This window comes from Dendrobates tinctorius, unplaced genomic scaffold, assembly GCF_039654945.1.
Source record: "Dendrobates tinctorius isolate UK_male_01 unplaced genomic scaffold, ASM3965494v1 ptg000004l, whole genome shotgun sequence".
In the NCBI taxonomy this organism is placed as follows: domain Eukaryota; kingdom Metazoa; phylum Chordata; class Amphibia; order Anura; family Dendrobatidae; genus Dendrobates; species Dendrobates tinctorius.
This window is the reverse complement of record NW_027361672.1, coordinates 36,273,241-36,285,242: the sequence shown is the minus strand read 5'-3', so window position 1 is coordinate 36,285,242 and position 12,002 is coordinate 36,273,241. Positions and strand designations below refer to the sequence as shown.

The 12,002-nt window shown below is 44.1% G+C and overlaps 1 long non-coding RNA gene across 2 annotated transcripts; it reads left to right on the top strand.

Moving 5' to 3' along the window:
* Positions 1 to 8,011: 8,011 nt before the first annotated feature.
* Positions 8,012 to 11,458, top strand: LOC141082886 (uncharacterized). 2 transcript variants are annotated; one of them, XR_012230604.1, is made up of 3 exons: positions 8,012 to 8,198; positions 8,398 to 8,493; positions 10,209 to 11,458. It is a non-coding gene; the product is annotated as an uncharacterized lncRNA (long non-coding RNA). The 2 variants fall into 2 exon arrangements; XR_012230603.1 differs by lacking the exon at positions 8,012 to 8,198 and having other exon boundaries at positions 8,213 to 8,493.
* Positions 11,459 to 12,002: the final 544 nt, after the last annotated feature.

Genomic DNA, 12,002 nt, shown 5'->3' with positions numbered 1-12,002 from the left:
CACATGGATGAAACACACGTACACATGGATGGTACACAGGTACACATGGACAGCCAACACAAAACCACATAGATTGTAAAAATGGAACACCCTGTAGAATATAAGCCCGAAAGGGCAGGGTCCTCTCCACTCTGTATCAGTCTGTCATTGTTAGTTTGTTTACTGTAAGTGATATCTGTAATTTGTATGTAACCCCTTCTCATGTACAGCACCATGGAATCAATGGTGCTATATAAATAAATATTAATAATAATAATAATAATCTCATGTGTATGCTTTTTTAAGGGAACATGTAAAGTGGGCCTTACTGTCATCCAGTTCTCTCGCATGCAAGAATTGCAGCACAGCTGTGGAGAATATGGAGAAGGTAATTTCTCCATGTTCTCCATCGTCTCTGAGTGTACTTCGAACTGCTCTTGGATGACATCCGAGTGTAGTCCGATATTACACATGCACCCATAGACTTGTATGGGTAAGTGCGATCCAAATATTGGAGTCACTCTCAGCATGCCTAATTGGCATGAGAAAATAATCGCAGATCTGTACTGCTCAAAAGTATAACTTTGGGCTGAGTACTATCCTATAAAACATTGGAATGCACTCGGCCATGTTATACGCAATAGTGAGCGTACCCTTACTCAAAGTCTATGACACTCATTTCCTTTGCTGTTGTACTACAACATACTACTGTCTGGAGTATTTGACCAATATTTTAGTGACGTGAGCTTTGAAATCCCCTCATCATTCAAAATCACTAACTGATTGGCTGTGCTATACCATGAGATGTGATTGCATTATTATTATGAGGAAGCCTATCTCACCTGAAGTCATGTGAGCCTTTTGTTGCCTTGCAATCTTTTGCAATTTGTATAATGATTGTGTTAATTTTTGGGGCGATTCATGCAAATAAAATCGTAAACTGTCTGAATTCACCAATTGCACTCAGAAGATCATGGTGCATTCAGCTAAGTGTTTGAAGGCCTTAGGACTGGATACTCACCATGTTTTTCAGTCCAGATATAACTGTCTATGATGCTATCCAATTCCAGTCAGGAGATCTTCAGCAGATTCATGCACTGTGGTTCGTACTTGGAGAGCTTAACATGTTGTGATAATCCTGCCGTTGGCTACATTCTCACATCCGTTGTACACGTCCATGTGCTGTCTGTTCTTTTAAAATTGACAGCACATTAACCCATAGTTTTGTAGGGTCGGTGGGGCGAGCTGGGGGGGTGGTCCCTCTTCTTACCGCGCAGAGACGAAACAGAGACAAGATGGAGGCAGGTACTGGGTACAACAGGTCCAAGTTTATTTCTGCGCGCCGTCCGTCTGACGGCCCTCGCAACACATCGCCATATCGCTCTCTCTCGGCCCTCCGCATCCTGAGCCGCTTCACGACACAGCACAGTACCTCACTCATGGCCCTCTATACCTAGAGCCGCTTCACACACCGTGTTTCTCGCCGAGGACGTATATATACGTCCTGTCCTTTCTCCTTTCCTAACGTAGTTACAGCTTCCGACACTGTGGCTGCCCTAAGCCAAATCACCAACAGTCCGTTCACTGGTCAGACGTCGTACTCTACACGGTGTGCCTATTCCCTTTTAACTCGTCTCTGTTGCGGTGTATCTGTCAGGACCACCCCCCTGTTGTTCTCTCTCCTCAGTCCCCCTGGTCGGATTCTCCTCAGAGCGCACAGACCGTCGCAGTCCTCCTGTCACTGCGGCTCCCCCTGGGGACTCGAACCTTCTGGAACCCTCCCTCAGTATTTATAGCTAACCCGGTTCCTTGAAACTGTCACTATCACCACGCCCCCCATGACCAACGGTTTCTAAAGCCCTAAGCTGATGTCAAGTCCTTTGCTCACACTCCTCCCTGCCATCTAATGGTCAACCCAAGGTACTGCACGTCCACTACACTTTCCTAGCTGTTTCCCCACTGTAATAACTGACACCTACCTACACTGTGCAAACCTTTCCTTCTTCTCTCTGACTAGTCCGTCCGTCAGGTCACCGTCCCTACACTCTCCCTTCCATTGTCCATTGTCATCCTCGACAATCGCCATCCCTGCCTTCGTCGTTCTGAAGCTACACCTACATTCTGTTGTCGGACCAGCTGTTGAACCAAACCCACTATCTGCGGGGGCCGAACCATACTGGGAGCACTATGCTCTGAGCAGCCTACTGCTACTCACCAGCGCGCACGCCACATGACAACGTCTTTCAAATTGGGCTAGGTACACCCATATTCTCTCTATGGCATGTACCTTCCCCTACTCTCCCCTACTGTCACCTTCCACTATTCGGTACGCCATGATCGAGGTCTCTTACCTTCCAGATCATTACCAGCGCCCGCCTTCCTTCTTCAGGGGTGTCCGTGGTGTTGGGGACCTGACCTAGGACGGCTGTCTCTCTCACGTCTTCCAACTCATTTTCCTTTCTTTCAATAACATGTCATGGTCGGCGTCCCGGTCTCCCAGACCTCCTCAACTCTTAGATCCCTACCGGATCTCACACCTTCCTTTGGTCCCGCAGACCTTCCCGTACCCGGACCTGTTGCATTTTCTTGTGTATATTGTACACCAAAACAACTTTACAATATCACAAGTACCCATTTTTATAATTTTTTTTTCATTTTCTCTTGCTTTTAAAACCAAAATATAACAACATAACATGGCAGATCCTCTTTCTTCCTCCCCCCCTTCCTTAGACCTGGACACTCCTCCGCTTTTCCGTATCCCCGTTCTGTCAGGTAAACATATTTTCGTATATAAAGAACATAGAAAGAAGAAAGAAAGAGAGAGAGAGAAAATAGTTGCATCAGTTAAACAACAACAAAAACATTTTTTCCTAAATGCAACTGTCCTTATAATCTGCACAACGGTGCATGCATCGAACTCCTGACAGCCTACTTCACTACGCAGTGGCTAGTAGTGAGGGACCCCACAGCCGTGGAGCCCCCGGGGATACTGAGGGTGTCCATTCAAGTCCTCTTCTTTTCCATGTCGGCCTCTCCTTGAGTGTGGAGCAGGTTCCACACTTCCTGCTCCCAGGCCTTCTTCTTCCTGATCACCTCTGCTACCCACACGGAGGGAACAGCACGGGCCCTGGATTCCGGCGGGCGGGACTCCGCTGAAAAAGACCGCAAGACAGAAACGGCCAAAGATTTCTGTGGCCCAGCAGCCGCTGGGGTCAGGTGGCAAATGGGGACAACCGGGTCCTCGGGGGCTGGAATCACAGGGCCCACTAAGTCGGCTGCAGTCGAGTCCAGCAGCGGCATAACCGCGGCCTCAGGACAGGCCGCATCCACTACTTCCAACGGAGCTGGAGTAACGGCCGGTTCCAACGATGTAGCTGCTATTAGCAGGGGAAGCGCAGCAGCGTCTTCTTTGGGTGAGCTCTGCACTGGTGACTCCGGGCGGGGTAGTTCGGGGACATGAGCGGGGGCCTCGCTCAGCTCCGCATACACCACGGGGCCCATGGTAACTAGGCCTTCCGATGCGCAGGGGGCCGCATGCTGCAGCAGAATGGCGGGGGCCGCTTGCGGAGGCACTGGTAGGGCCGGGGGTACTCTCACCTTCCCCGGCGCTGCGGCCTCCATCCCATCATCACGCGGTTTCCCACGCAGCCTCCATTCCTTGCTCCACTGTCCTGCGGGCCTTCCCTCCGGACTCGGGGGCTCCGCTGAGAAGTCCTCTGCTGGTATTGGTGGCGACCGTTCTCGCTGACTCTGCTCAGGCTCCGCTTCCCGGCTCAGCATCCCGCTGCCTGCCCGTGGTTCTGAAGATGACTTCTGGTGCAGCTCCATCTCTCGCCGCCATTGCCACTCTAGGCGGCCGATGCCCCGACACCCGCAGCGTCTCATACCGTCCGTTGGGCAGCATTTGAATGGCATCAGACAGCCGCAGCCAAGTTTTTCTTCTGTGCCACTCCCTCTGTGAGGTGGGGTGTCGGCAGGCCTCTCCACCCACCTGTCAGGGTCCAATATATGGAAGCGTCGATCTCCAGGCACATACTGCTTCCTTTTGGGGTACGTTGGAGGGGGTCCCAGTCCATTCAACACGACTGCAAACACCCGGACCTCTCCCCTGCGCTGTAGTAATGCCGCCATCTTGCGCAGCTCCTGATACCACCCTGGATCTTCGGTCAGCACCACGGAGTCACCACAGCGCTCTCCATTTGTAATCCACAGGTAAGTCATTTGTAATCCACAGGTAATTGTAATCCAAACAGAGTAGTCCAAGTCCTTTTCCATTCTTTGAGGCAGGTCTGCCGCAGAAGATGATGTATTAGCGGCGGCGATCCTGCCGACTACGCCAAATGTAGGGTCGGTGGGGGCGAGCTGGGGGGGTGGTCCCTCTTCTTACCGTGCAGAGACGAAACAGAGACAAGATGGAGGCAGGTACTGGGTACAACAGGTCCAAGTTTATTTCTGCGCGCCGTCCGTCTGACGGCCCTCGCAACACATCGCCATATCGCTCTCTCTCGGCCCTCCGCATCCTGAGCCGCTTCACGACACAGCACAGTACCTCACTCATGGCCCTCTATACCTAGAGCCGCTTCACACACCGTGTTTCTCGGCGAGGACGTATATATACGTCCTGTCCTTTCTCCTTTCCTAACGTAGTTACAGCTTCCGACACTGTGGCTGCCCTAAGCCAAATCACCAACAGTCCGTTCACTGGTCAGACGTCGTACTCTACGCGGTGTGCCTATTCCCTTTTAACTCGTCTCTGGTGCGGTGTATCTATCAGGACCACCCCCCTGTTGTTCTCTCTCCTCAGTCCCCCTGGTCGGATTCTCCTCAGAGCGCACAGACCGTCGCAGTCCTCCTGTCACTGCGGCTCCCCCTGGGGACTCGAACCTTCTGGAACCCTCCCTCAGTATTTATAGCTAACCCGGTTCCTTGAAACTGTCACTGTCACCACGCCCCCCATGACCAACGGTTTCTAAAGCCCTAAGCTGATGTCAAGTCCTTTGCTCACACTCCTCCCTGCCATCTATTGGTCAACCCAAGGTACTGCACGTCCACTACACTTTCCTAGCTGTTTCCCCACTGTAATAACTGACACCTACCTACACTGTGCAAACCTTTCCTTCTTCTCTCTGACTAGTCCGTCCGTCAGGTCACCGTCCCTACAGTTTCATCTTTTCAGTCATAGTTTCATGATCCATTCACACATCAGTTTTATAAATCTATGTGTTTCAAGTGAGACTCAGAGCACGTTGTAGTCTCATCTGCTTTGCAGGTAAGACTCACCAAGTCTATGTGGGGATCACTTATATGGAATGTATGCTTTTTGCATTAGTATTTCATCAGTGTTCAGTGTGTTATCCATTTTAAATGGGAATATGTCAGCAGGTTTTTACTATGTAATCTGAAGACAGCAGGAGATAGAGGCTGAAGCATAGATTTCAGGGAAGTTTCACTTGTCAAAGTGCATGTGCTGTTATTTGCTAACTGTGACAGATTAATCACTAAGAGATTAACAATGCCACACTAAACTAGTCCAGCAACACCCTGCCCCCTGCGTGATAAGCTATAGACATTGTATATACAGAGCCTGATGTGGGCGGAGTTAGCATTCTCAGCTCTGCTTCATTCTAAATATAAAAGCTCTGATTGTGTCAGAATGGCTACACCCAGTAATCGAAGGCTATGTGCACACGCTGCGGATTGGTCTGCGGATTTTTTATCTGCAGAACCGCAGGTAAAAAGACCTGCTGTTTTACCTGCGGATTGGCCTGCGGTTTATCATCTCTACAATGGAGGAGATGGTAAGCCGCAGCAGAATCCGCAGAAAAGAATTGACATGTCATTTCTTTCTGCGGATTAAAAACCGCAGCTTTTCCGCAGTTAAAAATCTGCAGCATGTGCACAGCAGAATGTAAATCCCATAGGATAGCAAGCTACTGTACACTGTCTGCAGAACTGCTGCAGTTCTGCTGCGGCCAATATCGCAGCGGAACCGCAGCAAAACCCGCAGCGTGTGCACATAGCCTAATTGATACATCCTTGGATTTAGCTTCCGTTTGCCTAGATTACCCTGCTCTTAAAGTAGGTAGAAAAACCTGCTGACAGATTTCCCTGTAACTGATGCATTGCTTAGAAACAATGGATACAAAATTCAGATAATCTACCTGCTACATATTTTACAAATAGATGCTAAAAAATAGATGCCGCATAGATGCAAAATAGACGTAAATGGCTAACACATGAAAGAAAAAGTATCCATTTAATATGGAAATGGATGTGTGAATTCAGCCTTAGAATATTAAATAAGACTGTACAGACAAGATTTGAGGGTATGAAATGAAGATTCCCCACAGTCATTAACAATTAAAGTGATTTTAATTGCTGTTACAAGTAACGCTGCTTAGCCTGTGATTTTGCTTTTTGTCCACATTGTGGTCTTCTTGATGGGGCTGCAATGTGTGGACACAGCCGCTAGGCTATGATATATGTGACTCTGTTTTCCATATAAAAAGATGATTTGGGTTTACAAATCTCTGGAGCAGACAATTCCTATGAGCGCGTTCCGCTTGAAAAACAGATGTTTTAAACATTGAAACAAAAGACAGTCTGAACACAGTCAGGTTGTCTTTTTCAAAAAATCCCTGTCCCTGGGTGCAATTTGTTATAAATAATCCCGATCACATTACTCACCATCCCCTGGTCCACCATTGAGTCTCCCTACTGTTCAAGGGCAGACAATCACGGAGCTCAGCAGCTCGGAGACGGGATTCCTATCTACACGGGCAGAGAAGGTGTGCTTATTGATTGGCTGCTGCGATGTTGTCATTATGGCAGCAGTGCAGTCAATGTCACACACTGGGAGCAGTAGCAGAGACTCAGTGGTGTGGTGTGCCCCAGAAGAATGAGTAAAGGCACAGATTTACTGAAAGGGGACAACCCCTTTAAGTGCATATGTAGCCCCCTCTACCCACCATTCACTAAAGAAGCTGATAGATCTTTTCAGCTATGAAATTGATGTAATATTTCATACAGTGGCAACCCTTTCCCAAAAAAACAGAATGTAATAAAAACACTTGAGGCAATTTTTGCAAAGGGAACCTGCCGTGTCAAAACACTAGCATACTCCAGATATGGGGTCATTCTGCAGGTTAATAGCCTTCTAAAGCTGTCTGGCCACTGCACTGAAGGCCCGGCTACAGGAAGGAAGCCTCCAGCTTTCATTCACAACACTGATGCACTGCCTAGATGGCTGTCAGTCAGTGGAGGGGTATAGTTACAGCCACCACTCACTATGTACTGAGCGGTGACTGAAGCCACGCCTCCATGAATGAAAGCCAGAGACCGTCAGAATGGATAAAGTTTATTTCTTCCCGATAACTGTTCTTATAGCCACAAGGCTTCAGAACACTATTAACCTGCAGATTAACCCCATACCGGCACATTAAATGCTTTTTAAAGCAATAGGTTCCCAATAAAGGCAGTACAAAGTATTAGAAAAATGTGTCTGCTTTCTTCTAAAAACAGAATTACTCTTGTGGAGAGGTTGTGTGTGTATTACTGCTCACCACCATTCATTTCAATGTGAATTTCTTTCCTTAGGTCTGACATTGCAGCTTGACTTCATACTGCAATGAATGGAACTGAGCTGCAGTACCCAACTACCTCCCTATGTGAAATACTATTTTTGGAAGAGAGCACCAATGCCTTTTACTTTTTACATTTACTCCAAATCCAAATGTTACTATTTTTAACATATGGTACAATATCCCCCGTGTGTGAACCTGAACTTACGGTGATGGCTCATTAAAACTGCAAGTAATCGCTTCTGAGTACCGTTTTGTAACTGTCTGAATTTTTTTTTTAAAACAAATCTATCTTGTTCTCTGGCAGATTTCTATGTAAATGCTATATCCAACCTCGATTTTGCTTTTCTTCTTTCTTGCTCAAAGACGGTCAAAGTTGAAATTGAAGAGCAATGTTTATCCAATTACTACAATTGCACCATATTCACATTAAACTGCATCTCATCTAAATCAGGTGATTAGCCAAGGGGAAGCAATCTGAACAATGAATTAGAACACACTCCATCTAAATTGCATAGCAATGCTTTTAGATGAGATACGTACGAGGAAATGTACTTTTTTATATTTGCAGGTGAAGCTGAAACAACAAAACATATCAATGATTTATCATCCCCGGCTTTCGGAGCGTATCTTACGGAGGTAATACTGCAAAGTTTCAGTAGATGGCGCCTTCACACAGCTCACATTGCCGCTCACTCGTGCTATCCATTATTCTAAGATATTCTATAAATATATGTACAAGTTAGTGACAAATCACATTCAGTCAATGAAATACAGCACAGACTTTACCGTTTTAGCCACATGAAAAATATTTTTCTTTCATGTGGTTATTTTACAGAAAGACTTTTTTTTCCATCTCCGGTATATTGGAAAATGTATATGTGGAAAATGGGCCATCATGGAGACATCACTTTACAATATCGTTCTCTTCCAGGTGAGTCATTTAAATACGTCTTTATAATAAATGCAGATGGAGCAAAACTAAGATTTTATATCATATGTCAGGATTTACTTAATCGATGCAGTTACACTTTAGCGTCTGATCACTATTTTTAATTAAAATTATTATTATAAACCTATTTATCTTATTTTTATCTGTACTTAATTTTTGTTTTTAGAAATTCAAAACCAGGAGTGGAAATTTAATGGAAATCTATATGCTTGGGCTACACTGCGACTTATTGATTTTAACTATTAAGTGGCAGCTGCAGTCCTCGCAATTGTATGCAGGTCAATATATAGCTGTAGCTACAAATAGTTAAAATCAATCACTAGTGCTACAAAAAGTCATAGGGTAGCCCAAGCCTTAGGCCAAGTTCACACATTCAGTATGTGGTCAGTATTTCACACCAGTATGTGTAAGCCAAAACCAGGAGTGGAACAATCAGAGGAAAAGTATAACAGAAACACGTCACCACTTCTGGATTTATCACCCACTCCTGGTTCTGGATTATAAATACTGAGGTAAAAAACTGACCAAATACTGAGGTAGAAAAAATCACCAAACACTCAGTATTTTACCTCAGTATCTGCAGGCCAAAACCAGGAGAGGAACAATCAGAGGAACAGTATAATAGAAACACATCACCACTTCTGGATTTATCACCTACTCCTGGTTTTGGCTTACAGATACTGAGGTAAAAAACTCACCAAACACTCATTATATTACCTCAGTATCTGCAGTCCAAAACCAGGAGAGGAACAATCAGAGGAACAGTATAATAGAAACACGTCACCACTTCTGGATTTATCACCCACTCCAGGTTTTGGCTAACATACGGAGGTAAAAAAAATCACCAAACACTCATTATATTACCTCAGTATCTGCAGTCCAAAACCAGGAGAGGAACAATCAGAGGAACAGTATAATAGAAACACGTCACCACTTCTGGATTTATCACCCACTCCTGGTTTTGGCTAACATACTGAGGTAAAAAACTCACCGAATACTGAGGTAAAAAAAAAATCACCAAACACTCAGCATTTTACCTTAGTATCTGCAGGTCAAAACCAGGAGAGGAACAATCAGAGGAACAGTATAATAGAAACCCGTCACCACTTCTGGATTTATAACCCACTCCTGGTTTTGGCTTACAAATACTGAGGTAAAATACTGACAAAAATTGATAATGTGAACGTGGCCTTATACGGCTTTCTTAAATTTTAAATCCACTCCTGATCTTGGATTAAAACAATAAAAAAGATGAAAAATACTTAGCAAAGTGTAACTAGGGCCTTAAATTCAGCCCTGCTACATATTTAAGCACCAAAAGGCCATGTCCCTTTTATTTCACTTTCCGTAAAAATAAGTAAAAGTGTGGCAAAAGTAAATTATACTGTTACCTTGTGATAATACAATATATCGATTACTCTACATCTGTATCTTTTTGCATGTTTGCTATCAAACGGAATAAAATAGTGCAGCACATTGGAAAACGCTTCTGCTTCCAAGAATGGTGTTATTTGTTAACTCCGCCATGTGCTGTCCCTCCAAACCTGACACGGCAGAAATGCGGACATTGTCATACTATGATTTATTTGAAATGGAATTATTTTTTTATGCAGCGTTTTATATGTTCCGCACTTTTGCCATCTATCTGCTTATCCGTCACTATTATAACTAACATTACATTCTACCATACTTTTCAGATGGAACAGTTTTCAAATAAAACAAAAGCTTGGTGCCGTTCCTTAAGAATCAGCAGAACATGGTGTTTCGTGATGTCCTTTTGGCAAGTCCCTGGATTGAAGGCTGTGACGTTCAGGAATTAAGCAATGGCAGCACACAGAACTGATTGAGAGGAGAACAGACCATCTGATACAGATCTGCCATAATGAAAGTCCAGCATGAGGCTGAATGAGTTTCCACCTCTGCTGACTGAGGGGCTAATGACAAACATCTCCCTGGGCACTTTACTGCTGCTGTTAGCTTTTTAGGGCATATGGCATTTGGTTACATGCCTTTCTTCAGAGATTTCTGCGATAGTCTGAAGTTTGCTGCTCCACCGCCTGTCTACATTTCTTAAGCAGCATTTTAAAGTTTCAGGAAACTCTTAAATATATTTTTGCTGTCACAAATCTTATTTTTATTTTTATTGTTCTTACATGTTTCAACATTTCAGTTTTGTGTAAAAATAGAGAATGCATTTTATATAGCGTAAGTTTTTCACTTATAGGTAAAATCGAAAATTAGAATATTAACATTATTATGATCTTTTAGTCTTATGAACCATTTTTGTCTATAGAAGCAATGAGTCTATGGGGAAAATACTTCCATATTCCATTTAATTATGTAACAGATTTCATATAAAAATTAAATTTGAGGCCCATATGTGCCTATGAGGGTGTAAATTCAAATCCGAAGACTCAAAGTTAGTTAATTTATTTTATTCACTTACGGGATATAGCGCCATTAATTTCCACAGCGCTTTACAGACATTATCATTACTGTCTACATAGGAAATTAAGATTGTGAGCCCCAGTAAGTATGTCTTTGGAGTATGGGAGGAAATCGGAGGAAATTCATGCAAACACAGGGAGAACATACTATGGTCAGAGTCACCTTAGCATATGGCACCCGATGCAAAGGTAGAAACTTGAGGGCACTACTAAATATTAAAGGGGATCACAGACCACAGACAAATGCATATGAACTAGAAAACAAGAAAAAGTAGTGTGTAGAAAGGTCACGATCAACCGCACAATAGGAGCAACAATAATACATAGAAAAATAACAATTTTTTATTATTGATGCAAACAAGACACATAAAAGAGACAAAATTTAAAAACAATTAAAAAGCCAAAAATTGGCCCTATGTAAACACCACCTATGTCCATGTGAGGATCTAAAGCTCTCCTCCTCCAATATGCTAGGCAAAAGAAAATATAAGCAATAAGAAGATTAATCATAAATCAACACCTCTGGTTTGTAAACTACACATATAGTGGCTTATTATAATATACCCACATGCTGCTGTCCAACATTATGATAGCGAATGAGGACAGGAATGCAAACCCATAAGAAATAACCAGATGAAAAGTAAAAAAAAAAACAAAAAATATATGCAACTGACAAACAGCCAAAAATAAATAACAATGAGTGGAACTATACAGATGGCAAAAGTAATAAGATGGCAATAATCTTGTGAATAAAGAAGTCCAAAAAGGACAAAGCATGAGGCATGAAGAGGTACTCTAATGCAGATAATTAAGAGCCAGTGAGCTACAAACCAATGAGGAAGGTGGATCACATACTCAAAGGATCATCAAAGAGAAAGCCTAATGCCAGCATGGGGTAAAAGAGAGGGGGAGGGCCCCATGCATATCGCCACCTAACAGCGTGGCTTCCTCAGGGGAAAAGTGGCGATACGCGTGGGGCCCTCCCCCTGTTTTTTACACCATGCTGGCCTATTCTGGAGCTTTATAATCTTAAAAACCTTAGTG